This window comes from Cavia porcellus, unplaced genomic scaffold, assembly GCF_034190915.1.
Source record: "Cavia porcellus strain 051 isolate PalLab524CR breed Dunkin Hartley unplaced genomic scaffold, mCavPor4.1 scaffold_14, whole genome shotgun sequence".
NCBI lineage: Eukaryota > Metazoa > Chordata > Mammalia > Rodentia > Caviidae > Cavia > Cavia porcellus.
In genome coordinates this window covers 13,813,196-13,824,508 of record NW_026947497.1, presented here as the reverse complement: position 1 = coordinate 13,824,508, position 11,313 = coordinate 13,813,196, and the positions used below count along the sequence as shown (strand labels likewise).

General features: G+C 35.5%; 1 protein-coding gene across 1 annotated transcript in view; it reads left to right on the top strand.

Annotated features, from left to right (window-relative positions):
• Positions 1 to 1,814: 1,814 nt before the first annotated feature.
• Positions 1,815 to 11,313, top strand: part of Ndst4 (N-deacetylase and N-sulfotransferase 4) — a 271,193-nt gene continuing 261,694 nt past the window's right edge. Inside the window, exon 1 of the mRNA XM_003468015.5 lies at positions 1,815 to 2,590. The gene's annotated coding sequence lies outside the window, so the exon portion shown is untranslated. The remainder of the gene's footprint in view (positions 2,591 to 11,313) is intronic.

Genomic DNA, 11,313 nt, shown 5'->3' with positions numbered 1-11,313 from the left:
GATTGGTTGGTTTCCATTCATTTATATATATGTACCTGCTGGCATCCCTCCACCCTCAGTGTTTAATTTATTTCTATCTTACCAAGGAGAAAAAAATAGTAAAGTTTTTTGTTTGTTTTTTTTAATAATTTTTTATTTCTTATATCTGGATTTTTTTCTAAAAGTTAATTTTCTAGCTACAGTTGTTTTTGTATTTAAAATGTCCCATCAGTACTATGTTTTATATTTTGACAAGATAATTTTTTGTATTAATTTTGCTCCAGATAATAACATTCCATTTCTTCACATAAAAGCATTGCTTATAGACACTAGAGAAGAAAACCGACTAAAAACTTTCTCTTGTCATCCACTAACACCCACCACTGCAGTCACCTGTGCGGAGCACACACAGCCGCTCCATGTTTTCATGTGAAGGTTTTGCCATCAGAATCACCGTGTTGTTACTTAAATCAGTTAACTCAGAAAACTCTGATAAAGTGGCATTGTTGACTGGTTTGTTAAGTAGAAGTATGACAATAGGATAAAGATCTGAGCTAGCCTCTAATATTTCTTTCTCTTAAAGAAATTTGTGAGATCATCATAAACAACTTGAATTAAAAAGCATTATATAGCTATAAAAACCACATATGTGGAAAATTAAATTAGAATTTGAAATTTATTTTATTTATCAGCAGTTACTTCTCGGCGTGTTACCATTCTACTACTAATTGTCTTGTTATCAAGTTGTTGATATGCTTAACTGCATTTTATTTCTCCATTGTGGATCTCTTCATGTGTATCATGAAAATTGTGGCTTCATCTACAAAGGCATTGTGTTCTAATGTTCTCAACAAGAAGTGTTGGGGCTTCTTTCTGATGATCTTTAAAGTAAAAGTTTTTATTTAAAATATTTTAAACTGTACACTTGCAAAAATAATAGATTCGTGATCTATTGATGTGCCACATAGTACTTCTGTTTTTAAAATAACTGGTAGATATCCTAAATTGCCAGATGTCTGTTTCTGTCCATGTAAAGCTTGTATCTGCAACTGCCTGACCCCCAAACCTTGTACGGTGTAATAATACTAGGAATGCTGAGCCTATGAAGTTATTCATCCATAAGACCACATCATGAAAAAATGCTGAGTTCTGGGGACTCCACCGCAACTGCAAAGTGTCCCTCAGCTTGTCTCATTATTACAGTAAGAGCGTGCACACCCAAAGGCACACATTCCAGCGGGGTAACTGGAGATGAGAAAAATTTGCACTTCTGTTCTCTACCTCATAATAAGTGGTCTTGGATTGAATTCTCATGAGCATTTCGGGTTCCACTAAATTAAAAACTGGGGAGTGAGCAATGTATTGAAACAAGACAAGCCCTTGGAACCTTACAGTCTAGACAGAAAGAATGTACTGGAAAGCCCATTCTGATGAAGTAGTTCAAAGAACTTTTCCAAAAGTGTATAAAAGTACTTTATTACCTCTTTACGAGTTTGTCCGAGTTAGTGGAGGACAAAGAGCAGGCAATCACGTTATACTGTATGAAAATATTTTATCAGAGTTGAGAACAGAACTTTTCCATAATAATTCAGAATTTACCATAACTGTAAGACCATGAATACCACACACACACACACACACACACACACACACACACACACACACACGTGCTCTTCTTTCTTCTCACATTTATTCTTACAGTATTAACAACTCCAGGGCTCTGTAGTTCTCAGTTTCCTGCTGCTTGTTGCTTTTTGTTGAGTTTGCTATTCACGTGTTTGGTACACATTTAACCCCAGAGCACCCTTTCATGAACTTTTTTTTTTTTTTTTTTTAACCCACTAGGATCTTGTGGCACAGTGTCATAGCTCAAAGTGAGATTTTATTTTCGGTTTTCATAGGAAATACGTAGTCCGACTGTACAATGACAGACTATGCAAATCCTCCTGGAGCATCTGATCAATCACGCTGGTGGGAGAGGAGGGGAAGGCAGCCCAGGGCTGAGCCTGCTTCTGCTGGACCGAATGCGTGTGTAACATCCCGGCCTGGATGACATCACGGCAGCGCCAGGTCCTTGAAAGTCTTGAGGATGATTAGCTGGAGGAATTGGCTGCTTCTGCCAATCATAATCCGGCAGAGCTGCCTTTACAGTTCTGGAGACAGCAGAGAGAGGGAGGGAGGGAGAGCCGGACCCCAGCTAAGCAGCAGGACGGCGGCGCGGGAGCTGGAGAGCAGCAGCAGCTGGCATTCCGGTGATTAAATAGTTCTCGCAGCCTTTTTGCTGTACCGGTCTGCTCCCTGGTGTAATTCTCCTGTCCAAGAAGGAAGCTGCATTTTAACGGTGTGCTGAACAGAGGTTTGAATCATTCCAGCTGGCTGCTTGTTTTGAAAAGGACAATGTGTGTATAAATAAAGACTGCTGCAAGAGTTCAGAGACTAGGACTGGAGCTAAGAAGCGCTCTCGGAATCCTGTTGGGGCAGATTGCACGAACTGAAAGCTCCTTCTAATTAACCTGGAGCCAAGTGAGCCTGAATACTGGATATGTCGTTTTCTAACTCGGGATAAATTCAAGTTAGCAAAAGAAACAAATAAATTAACATGCTTCTCTAGGTAAGTTGTTGCTCAATTTGCTGAAATCGAGGTCTGTGCAATACGTGGATGTATGTTGCTTAGCTACCTAAACAAGTTGAACAGAATAAAGTTTTATTTATGAAAGATTTATGTAGAAGCAGATAATATTTTTAAACTAAATTCAATCTTGATTTAAGGCGTGTGAATACTTACCTGTCATTAAGCTTTGTAGAAGTTATGTTTGTACTATAAATGGAATTTACAGTCGTGCCTTTAAAAGAAAAGATATGCACAAACCAGAATATTTTTACAGAAAAACACCTCACTTGATTAATATTTTAGGTTTTTCATGTTTCTTTTGCCAGTTTTACAAACTCAGTATACAAAGCTAACTGTGGTGTTATAAATGTTTACTGAGGACATGGCATTCAAAATACTCAAGACCAGAGCCTCTCTCCTCAGGACCTGAGATTTATAGGCATGCTGTCTTCTAATGGTCAGCTTTAGAGAAACAGCTGTCACACGCATTTGAAATAGTATAATACAGTCATAAATTGCTTATGAAGAAATATATACTTTCTACCCAGATCCTATTAAGAAAGAAAAATAAATTCTTAGAATAATATATGTGCAGTGCCATAAACATAGATTTCCAGAAGGATAGAAACTGGGATGCATACCTGTATATACCTCCAAATTCCTCAGGCAAAGAATAAGATGGAAAGTGATACATATTATTTAAGTACAGTTTTAATCATCCTTTTCATTAATGTGTCAGTGAAAGTTAAACACAAAGGAAACATATTATTTTCCCTGTAATTTGTTCTCATTAATAAGACCCAGTATTCTCACTGTTACTATAATGATATACTGAAGTGAAGATCTGGTTTTTTTATTATGATTAGTTATACTGTGAATTTTTATATAGCTCTGAAAAAAGTTTTAACAGGTTATCGTATTTCTTCCAAATTCACTTTTCTTGCTTTCACAAAGCTTTGTATCAGAATACTTTAATTAACTCAAAGTCAGAAATGTTTTAAAGTTAATTTCCCATCAATATCTGTCTGTTTCAATGACTCAGAAAGATTTTTATTAACTTCATAGTTAAAGTCCTATGAGTTTCTTTCTACTGGAAGAAATTGATGAAGACAAGTTACTGTAATTGGTTGAATTTCTTCAAAACTAGGAGGCAATGAGTTTTCCCTGCAAAGATTTAAAAGATTTCTTCTCATATCAAAAGAATAATTTAATGTCTTTTAATAAAAGTATGCCAATTAACTACATCCAGATGCCAAGCAAGTATTACATTAGTCATGTTTTTTCATGAAGCAGGTTATGTACAGACTATAAAGTCTACTGACTAGAAAAGTCTGTCTTCAGCAAGAATGCATGCAAGAATAAATGATTAATAAGTACAATATGCTTGACATTTACATTTGTCTCAATATATAAGTGAGATTTTTAAAGTACATGAGTGTTGTAATATTTTAAAGAAAGAATCCTCTGAATACCTAACGATCAATATTACATAGCATTTACATTGATAGAAGTCACAAACTAGTGGATAAGGTTTTTGGAAACTGAACACCTAGACCAATAATCCTTTTTAACTGTGTGAATGGCAACTGGTCACCACTACGATTGATACATAGAAACCTCTTTGAGAAAATTGCAATGTGTAGTACTTATTAATTATATAGTGTGAAAATCAACCTTAAAGGGAAAATGTAATCATAATTTAGAAAGTCAGGCATCACCCTTGATGTAAAGTAAAACTGCATAGTAATTTGATTATTCTTTTTCTTCATTAAATTAATGTGGAATATATCAGAATACAGAAATAAGAATCATATTATTATATTTTGAGATTTTATCTTTGATAAAATAGAAAAATACATTCATATATATGTAGGAAAGAACAATATTTCATGTTTTATCTGCTTATCAAAACTATTACATCTGTAGTATATTAATTTTTCTTTCAAAGAAGTGCACATTAATTATATTTTTAAAACAATTGTTTCTTATCTCAATACCAAACCAAAACTAGTCCTTAAAGATACTTAGTAAATGTTTCAAATCCATGCAGTAGCTATCGCTAAGAAGTCTAATATATCTCTAATCCCCTTGTAATTTCTGTTTTAGTAGAAAAGGAGCCATTGATAGGAAAGTGCAAAGATCAAACTTTTTTATGTTTCATTTGGTAGCAATCACTCAGGGAGAACAGAGAAGCATTTAGCATGCTGTGTTCAAACTCAGAAGATTCTGGCTGGTTCTGCCTCCCAAGATTTGGAAAGCAGCTTGGGAAACTTATAAAATAAAGCTGGAGTATCAACCCTGGCTAGAAGCTGAGCCCAAGAAGTAGTGCTCTCAGAAGGCTAATGCTTTCTGGGGTGAAAGTCCCTGATAGTGCTTTATATTTTAAATTGAAACCTGAAGTCTTACATTTTCTCTCAAGACAAACCGTAGAATGCTTAACAGATACATTTTCTGACTAGAGCAAAATTTTTAGAGTTTTTATCTTTATTAAATGCCTTTCTAATGAAAATATATAAATAAAGTACAAGAAATGCCTATCAAATCAGTATATACTCAGGAGAAGAGAATGATAAGATGCATCATCTAACCATCATCTTGGAAAGGACAGAGACTCAAGTGCCACACGTGGGTTCATGCCAAAGCTGAGAAATGTGCACCTTTTCCTGAAGCAACTGCCCTGTAAAATATGCAGTAGGAGAAGACACAATAAACACTGTCGTAGCGTTATATAGCTTGTGAAGCTAGGCAACAAAGGGAAGGTAAACTCAAACTCATCGCACATTCCAAATGACTGGGAAAAATAAGCCATGATGTCTGTTGATTTATTTTAAGTTCAGAAAGTGAGAGAAATGGGTCAGGTGTCAGACAATTTTCCTGTCCCTAAGCCATCATGATGCAACAATCAGCCAGCCTTTTCTCTAACACTTCAGGAAACTTCAGCTCCTCTGTACACAGAGTGTTAAACACACTCTTCCTTTCAGTTATTTTCAGCTAGCTTTAGCAGTTGGAGGTGTCACTGGTAATACAGCACTCATAAACACACATTCCTACTTCCAAGCTTTCTTTATCTCAGTTTTCTAAGGAATGCTATCACGTTCTAGAGCAGATAAATTCATTTTTTTAAAAAAAGCAACATAGAATTGATAACAAATTTCTCCAAAACCCAAAACAGTCTGATTTGCTCAAAAATGGCATTGGGCATTGTGAGACAAAAAAAAAAAATTTTTTTGAGATATGCAATAATGCAAATAATAATGTATTCTCCTTTTTTACAGGGCAAAGTGTTTGCAGATATAACTATATACATGAGGATCCATCTCATTCAAAACATGAAATAAATTATAGCAAATTAGCATATATATATCTCACCACCGATGCAGCCAGTGGGGTTCTGAGAGGAGACAAGGGAAGATTAAGTAAAACTAGACACATACTAAAAGAAAAGCTGGGACTAAATGGGTCCTGACCTTTCTAACGGAGAGGGAGCAACAACTCAGCAGAGTTTGTGTCTTTATTACACATGGTCAAATGGGGGAAATCTGTGATGGGGCTGAAAGTGCAAGGTCTCAGTGTTTTGCTGAGAACTCTGAAAGCAAAACATTCTCAGAGCTGTCTGTGCTGTAGTTCACAGGGAGGAGCACCAAGGCCGGACACCTGCTGGACTGGCCTTGCTCCAGTCCCAGCAACTTGTTTACATGGCTCGCCTCTGGTGCTCCGTGTTCTCAGGTAGCCTTGCACCAGCCCCAGTGTACAGTGTGTGGTTGGTCTCCAGCTCAGCCACTCCATATGTATATATTAGAAATATTTTTCAGGACAACTTTATTTATGGATAATGTATTTATATATTTATGAACAATAAATTCAAATTATGATCAACTGAAATTAAAGAAGTATCTGAAAAATATAAAGGGTTAAAAGTGACAACGGTCGAATGCTGAAAAGCATAACTTGTCATGCTTAAGTTATTTGTGAAACCAAATGATAAAACTATTAAGTAGTAGAATTAAGATAAGGAAACCAAGCCCTATTGTTATTCTTCTTGAAAATTACTAATTTAATTAGAGAATTCAATATAGAGAGCAACTTGTAGCATATACATTTTCTTTCTCTTCAACTATGACTATGTACAACTTCAAAGTCAGTTGCCCAGGTTTAATAAGTTTAAGCAAAAACGAAATGTGCAAATGCTCCCTAAGTCTTTTTTCACTCATGCCTTTGGTTTATATTTTTTCTCTCTCTTCCCTTACTTTTCTCTCTGTCTCTGTCTCTGTCTCTGTCTCTGTCTCTGTTTCAGTTTCTGTTTCTCTCTCTCTCTCTCTCTCTCTCTCTCTCTCTCTCTCTCTCTCTGTCTGTCTCTCTCTGTCTCTCTCTTCTCATTCCTTATCAGTGTTTGCCTCCACTTTCTTCTTTCCAATCTTCCTATCTTCTTTTTTCCTCCTTTTTGATTTGCTCCTCTTTCCTGTCCTTCCCTGTCTCCCTCCTTCCTTTTCTCTATTCATTATTAAACATCAGTATCAATATTTTCCTTCATAATGATGAGCAAACCACTCTTATTTAATACAGCAGCAATTGTTCTCATAATAGCCTTCCTCAAATGAAGAGTAAGTGGGGGAAATAATGAGGGAAATGAGTTAACTTACACTAGCCAATGAAAGAACAGAAAGAGAGAGTAAGAAATTCACGTCACAGAAATAGTGTGTCACCCTGGACATAGGGGGTGATTTCCCACCTATGAAATCCATTTTAACTTACTAAATTATGTGCACACAGCCCTTTGACCTGTTGGTAGTACTCCTCCTTCATTCTCAGAGGCATCTTTTCCATTCAGTAAATGCAGCTGAGATGTAAAAATAAAACAATAATGTAAATAATTCTTACGCTTGTATTTTAAATCCTCGTAAATCATTTTTATAGTTAGTATTTTAAAGATAATAACATTCATATGCAGCCCAAAGGCCAACTGCCATACTAATGGAAGAAAAAGAGAATAAGGAAAGCTATTTTGCACATTTAGATGCTTTGGCTTGACTCCATTCCTGAATCAGAAATTCAATTGTAGACTGCTGATCCACAGAATTTGTCATATTTCATCAGACATCTCAAAAGAGTTCTTCTTCTTGATGCACTGCATAGTCTTTCACGCCTACATAAAAGTCATTTAAACCTCAGAAATAAATATAGCAACACTAAAGATTAATACAAGAAAAGAAACAGATGCAGAGATGCATATGCTCCTGTAAATGCATATAAAAGTCCTAATTCTATCCATTACTCTAGACTGCAAGTGAATACTTAGAATAAGAGCCTGAATTTGATTTGTTTCTCAACCAATCTTTCACTAATCTTTACATCAATCCAGTTGAGATTTCAGATGCTATATTAAGTAAAATGAATCACATGAAATCAATTGCAAGTTATACTTAATAATTTATTGAAAGTACTACTGTGCTTAATACCTCAGTTTGTAAAGCTGCTGTCCATGGAATAAGGCATTTTCTTAATAACCACAGAATAATGCTAAAATCGATCAATTGATGTTGAACTGAATTCAGTACTTAAATTACTCTAGTCTACTGTCTGGACATATTTTTCACTGCAACAGAGAAAATAGCTTTTATTTTTGTTCCATAATGTTTATAGTGATCATGACAGTATTATTTTCTATTACTTTGAATATATGCTAGACAATTTCAAGGTACTAGGGCAAACAAAATAGCTCTTAGGAAGCTTGTATTGTGGTGGGTGGAAACATAGTAAACAATACATGTCCAATGATAAAGGCTTTGGGTATTTTGGAGATGAGCAAATTGGGTGGTGAGTTAAAGTGTGAAAGTGAATGGTACAAATGCTTTTTGATAGACCGTCACTCCAGAGATCTGTTTAGAAGAATTCCACATCAAATTGAACATTGTTATCTCATAGAAAAACATGGCAGCATTTCTGCTACATGGTATGTAGGCCAACAGGCTGAATTTTGTCTCTATGTCCTGAAGAGTCTTCACACTTTTGTGAAGTCATTTGATGGAGTTTAAAATATGGCAGAAAATGTTGTGTTACTTTCCTGAAAAGTAGGAAGGCCAGTTTTTGAAAATTTAATTCAAAATCTTACTTCTACTCTTCACAGTTCTAAGTTTTTAAAAGTAGTAAGACAATAAGTTATATCAAATTTATTTTGTTTCTTTCCTATATCCTGAAAACCAGCGGGACTGTGTTAGGCAGATCAAAATTGCAGGAGCTGGTCCCTACTCTCAGTTTCACAAATTTACAGGAGTAAGATGCAGTAATGCAAAAGATCAGTCAGTTGTCCAAAATGATGAGTGTAGCAAAATGAAACTCAGAAAGATAAATGAAATATGTATATATAGTTAGAAAACTATTTCAAATTCATTAAGTGTCAAAAGTTTTATAAGGTTAATACACTCCTAAGACCAATTTAGAGTGTTTTAATGGAATCCTAGTGTCAAAATTAAGGCAACAGTTATCAGTGATTCTAGTTTATAGAGATCTGGTATCATTTGATCTATCCTCAGTCTGGGGTTCCTGCTATCTCATAGGAGAGCCCACAAAGTGGGCCAGGTGTTCTGTTCTTTACACATCCACCAAGTGCATGCTCTGCCCACCTGACACCAGTTCTCACAGTCATTTAGAAGACAAGCCAACAAAGTTGAAGAACAATTAGGCAAAATTACATAGCAGAAAGGTAGTATATCATATGCACCTGGAGTACAAAAGGAAATTTTTACGAAAGTATTTATAAAGTGAAGGAAAATAAAATAATAATTTGCTTGAATATGTGAATGCTTGATTTTAAAAAAATTAAATGTATGGTTTTTCCTATTCTTTGAAGCCAGGCTAATAAAGAAAATACCTAAAATTAGAGGCATAAGGAAGAAGGATAATTCTGGTTTCTGGAATTTCTATTAGTTAACATACATAGAAATAATTCGGATTCATGGAGAATTATAAATTCTGTTAGTGAATGGTTATCGCCATGTAAACACACATGCATTGCTTAGGAGGAAATGGTGTTGTGGTAAAATTGGATTCCATTAGGTCTAGACTATAAAGTAGCTTTGCCCTCAGCAATGGTATAACTTTGAGGGAGCTAATTATTCTTTATCTGCCTCAGGCTCTTGAATCTGCAAATGGGGTAGTAAGACCTATTTCTTCAAATTTCTAGGATGTGTGAATGGACAGAAAATACAAAGTTTCTAGTACAAAACTGGAAACATGAGAGATTAAATTAACAGAATAAGCTTTTACTTATATGCACCTGCACTCTGATTTGGTCTGCAATATAAATATTTTGTAGTTAAGGTGACCCTTGAATGATGTAGCTCATTATCTTCAAGTGAAAGTTAGTTTGGGAAGGGAAGAAAGGCTTGTTTCTACCCTTTCCTTGGAGATAATGAGCTACACCATTTTTTTCTTTTTTTGCATTGGGGCTTTGAATGTTAATGACATTCAAATAAATCTAATGGAAAGGTTCAAATCTGAAAATGTGAAAATGAAGCAGCATCCAGGCATCCAAAAAAAAGCAAACAATAAACCAGGAGAAAAACCTGTTAGATAAGAAGCCACTAATAGTTTATCTTGATCTTTTGGCATGCCATACGTGGAGTGGTGGAGATAGAATTGGAAGAAGACAAAAAGACAAACTGAAACTGGAAAAAACAAATACGAACTTTACTTAGTTGGTCTGATCTTCAAGTGTCTTGCTGAATCAAAGTGTTAGGTGGCCCAGTTCATTCGAAAGTCTATTCACACTCTGTATAGGCACACAGTGAATCCATAAGCCTCCTTCCTAGCAATCGCTCTTCTGCCCAGGTCAATAATCTCTTTCACAAAATGTTAGAAACCCTGGAAGTGGGTTCTAATCTCCTGCCTAGCTTGCAGTGCAGTGCAGGAAAGGAAAGAAAGAGAAATAGACAAACACAGAGGAGTGCATACCAGGCATCTGGAACAACCAGTTGTTCTCTAGGAACATAAGGCTACCAGCCACCTTGAACTTTGGTGTTTATTCATTGCATCTGAGTCAAGGACAGTGAGTGAAGAGCAGTGGATGTGTCCAGGAAGGAAGAGTAGTGGCCACTATGGTGGGCTAGGAAGCTTCAAGCATTCTTGCAAGCAAAGGACAAGGAGGAGACACTGATAAATAAAGAAATAAACTGTAGTTTCTCTACATGTCTTATTCACTTTAGCAGAGTTCATTTGCCCTGTAAATGACATAGCAGTCCTTAGCCTAGAGTTTCCACCTGTGACCAGAAAAGAGTGAAGTTTCCTGCTTTCCAATCTGGCTCAAGGGAAAGACAAGAACAGCCTCAGACATCCTCTAGACTTAACTTATAATTGATGGTCACCACCAACAAAAACGTTTGGAAAATATCTAGATATTCTTTAAATTACAGGTTACTATTATTAGAGATTAAAGTGATACAAACTATATTTGAATTTCACCACAAAAGTGTTGGCATATTTTAAATTGATCTTATAGCTTCTTATATAAAACAAGATTACTTTAATACCGCCTATTCTTTTTTCTCAAGTGTATTTTAAAAATAAATTCAATGTTTAACATTTCATATGTTGTCATTATTTTCTGCCAAATAGGCTTGTTAAGTGAATTAGTGCTCAGTATTCCTTTAGCACATTCATAAAGAACTTTGTAATAATTGTACATTCTAGTCATCAAGTATTAAAATAGGAACATCTCAAGAGATGTC